A 4,033-nucleotide genomic window follows, 5' to 3' on the forward strand; every position below is an offset into this window, starting at 1 on the left:
TGTGGGGCATAGGAATTGGTTCTTTTTTTCTCTCCAAAATATAGTCCAGCTTCCCACAAGGTCTGAGGGACAGTGGACCGGCCCCCTGCTGAAAAAGTTTGCTGACCCTTTCCTCAAACCAATACATGCCTAATTCTACACCCATGCAGCACCACACTCGACCAGTGGCACACAGATTTTTAGAACTGGAAATGCAGCTACTAAACAGATTCCCAGCTGTGTTATTGGGGGGGGGGAGAGATCCTTAAATCCAAAGAATAATTAAATAAAATTCCTTTCCTAGTTTATCAGCACATGGGAACCTTTGACTTATAAACATGCAACTTTATTCACCAGCAGCAATGGACTTCTTGCAAGGTTTGTTGTCTCCTGCACATTTACATAAGTCTACTCTTCCCCCAGGCATTTTAAATGCCTTATCTCCCTGAACTGCTATAGTGGAAAGGAGACAGCGACACCTACCGTTCAAACAGTAACATGACTGCAGATGTTTTGAGCTTTCCCACTGCTAGTGCAGACTTGAGTTACTGCTTCTTCAGATATTTATTTGGGCTGATGGGCTGCCTTATGCTATGGGCTCAGAGCAGGTTTCAGAGCTTTATTTACCTTTTTCAAATATCACAGTTTCCTGTCCCTGAAGGATTCCTACACTATTCAAGAAATGAAAAAAAAAATTCATTTAAAAAAAACAGCTTGAAAGAACACGGGGGTACAGAAGCTAAATAATTCAAAATTGATAGTTTTACAGAGAGAGTAGAATTATTATTAGTTATTAATTTCTAATTAATCTCACGAAGTTATTAATCTCAAGAAGAGTTGGACACGACTAAAGGACAATAACAACATTAAATTATATACTGCTTAATGCCAAAATAGGCTTCAGGTAAGTGGCCTACAAGTATAAGAACCAATTACACAAGCATTAAAAAAAGAAAAATAATTAAAATACACAATTAAGCTACACAACAAAACAATCCAATTAAAATGATAAAATATGAATATTCATAATTAAAATATTAAGTAAAACTACACAGTAATTAGAATGTGGCTGCTACAACTTGCAGACTTAATGTATAGAATAAGAGAACGAGAAGAACATACATTTAAAGAAGATTGGAAAATGTTTATTGAATATATGGAAAATAATTGTGTGCAGCTGAAAATGCTGGCAGCATAAAGATAAATTCAACTGTGTGAATAAGTTTTGATGGGTATAATAATGGAAAACCCATTGGTATACTTTTTGTAAAATATGCAGGGATATAAGCTAAGTAAAATAAACCATGGAAAGAGAAGAAGGAAGTCATTGATATCTTAAGTATGTAAAATGTTTCTCTGAAATGGTAAAACAGAAAATTTTAATAAAAATCATATTAAAGAATTTTAAAAATGTGGCTGCTAGCCCCAATGTTTATGTTCTGTTTCCACTGTCTGAGGTGATGAGCCTCTGAATTTCAGTTTCTGGGAATCGCAGGTCCAGGGGTTCCTGCAGTCCTTAAGGTATCCTGGACTGAAGTTTCTGCATTAATACAAGTACTTTTAACCTGGCCTCTAAGCATATGGACAACCAAAGCATTTGTTTTAGCAGAGCTGTCAGCTGTCTGCCCCCTTCAGCAGGCTGGCTACTGAATTCTGCACTAGAGCTTCCAGATCAGGGGGAAAAGGCAGCCCCACATAGAGCATATTATAGTCTGCCTGCGATACGCGAAGTTGCCTTATACTAAATCAAGCCATTGTGTCAACTAACCCAGTGCTGGCGTCAGCAGTCCAAGGTCCCAGGCAGGGGTCTTAGCCATCACCTGCTCCCTGAGATTCTCTTCAAAGGTGAGGCCAGGGAGTTAATCTTTTGTATGTACAGCTGCTGAGTGGCAACTGCTCTCGTGAACTCCACAAAAATGTGAGCGACTCTTAACTTATACAAGGACTCTTAATTTATACAAGGAGTTATTCGTGCTGGGAATAACTCTGTCTGAAACCCCACAGAGCCACTGACAGTCTGTGTAGACAACAGTGAGCTAGATGGATTGATGGCCTGATCCATTGCTATAGCTCAGGTGGAGTCAACACACATATAAAAAAAAACCGCTGTGAAAATGCTTTCTTAAAAAATATATATATATTGAAAAATATATTGAATTTCCCATAGCTTACCATCGCCATCTAGTGTCACCTTTGTGTATTGCACTTTGCAACACAAAACATTTCATTTGCAGCTGCATAGCTGAGTCCTCAGTCGGTAGAGCAGGAGACTCTTAATCTCAGAGTCATGGGTTCAAGCCCCACACTGGGCAAAAGTTTCCTGCATTGCAGGGGGTTGGACTAGATGACCCTCATGGTCCCTTCCAGCTATCTACAATTCTATGACTCTGTTAATCTACAACCCAGTAGAATACCGCTTTCCGTGTTCCTATGTGTGTCCAGACTTTCCCTGTTGGGAAAAAGAGCGTTCAGTTTTTGAAGTGGGGGTTGGGGTGGGATAGAGAAACAAGGAATCCATCTCTGTCACTTTAAGTAATGTTTTTTGGGGGTGAGAAATTCAACAAAGCTGAACAATCCATCACTGTCACCACTATTAACTTTTTTGGGAGGGGCGGGGAGAGGAAACCAAGCTGAAAACCCATGACTGTCACTCCTAACTATGGTTGGATCTGAAACTTTTGAATAGCGAATTCTCTTAAATTCTATGTACCATTTATATGTACCTGAGGTGGGGGGGGGGCAGGACGCAAGTCATGTGTCTAGCATCACTGATGTATGCCTTTCAAGTGCCCTCAGCAAAGTAAATGAAGGTTTTCCTCCAAATGATGGAGGAAAAGCTAAAGCTAAAAATTCTTGTTGTGGAGGGAATCATAGCACTGTAGAGTTGGAAAGGGCCATGAGGGTCATCTAATTCAACCCCTTGCAATGCAGGAATCTTTTGCCCAGTGTGGGGCTCGAACCCTGAGATTAAGAGTCTCATGCTCTACCCACTGAGCTATGGAGTTGGAGAGAGTCTAAGACGGGGTTATAGGACCCAGAAGCAGGATCCTAGGTACATAGAGCAAGGCAAGCCATGCCCATCAGTCACTTAGCACAAAAGAGCCCCGATTGAATCCCAAAGGGCTTCATTCCTTAAAGTTTAAAGGGCCACTGGAGCTCACAAGATTGCATCAGTTGGTATCAGGCAATGTTGGTTCAATCATTCTGTTGCTGTGCCTCTTGGTATCTGACCTGGACTAACGACTCACTGTGGTTTATTGCCTTGGCTCTCAGCTATTGCAAAAGCGAGAGGAAATCATCTGAGCCATTGCACTTTCCTGTGAACACCTTTTGTTGCTTTAGTTCTGTGGTGATCCTCACCTGGTGCTCTGAAATCAGTGCCAGCCTGTCTTGGTCTTATTATCCCTTGCCTCTTGTTGGTAACCTGTACTTGCGTGCCAAACATAGTTACCAATAGCACCATGAACAAACGAAACCCTACTTCCCTTGCTGCACCAGAGACCTGAGTAGCTCGGAAGTGTGTTCTCTGATCCACACACAGTTGCACCAATAAAACGTCACTTGAGCTACTTTGGATACCATTTCTCTGAAGTAGGAGTCTCCATGGATCTTGATGGCAAGTGTGCTCCGATGAATCAGACTTAAGTCTGAAAGACAGCGGTTCAGATCCCAGATCTGTTGTGCGTTTCCGGATTAGAGACAAGGCATTTATTCTCATTCTCAGTCCTCTACCTGTAAAATGGGAACAAACCAACAAGCACCTGACAAAGATGCTGTAAAGTCGCATGCAATGACGTTTGTAATGAATTTGGCAGATTACATGCCATATAAATAAATAAAAACTAGCTGGCGATCGTAACGCATACCTGTAGCACTCGTTATTTTACTTTCCTTCGACAGAAATCTCTCTCTCTCTACCACACACACAGTGTGTGTGAGAGAGAGATTTGCCTAGGAAATCTTGCAAACGTAGACATATTGATTATTCATGCAGTCTTCGCTAATTGTCCCAAAGTCAACAGTGCTGCCTCGTTGGCTGGGCTAATTGTATTTC

The sequence above is a fragment of the Podarcis liolepis genome (assembly GCF_965112155.1).
Source record: "Podarcis liolepis genome assembly, chromosome: 6".
NCBI lineage: Eukaryota > Metazoa > Chordata > Lepidosauria > Squamata > Lacertidae > Podarcis > Podarcis liolepis.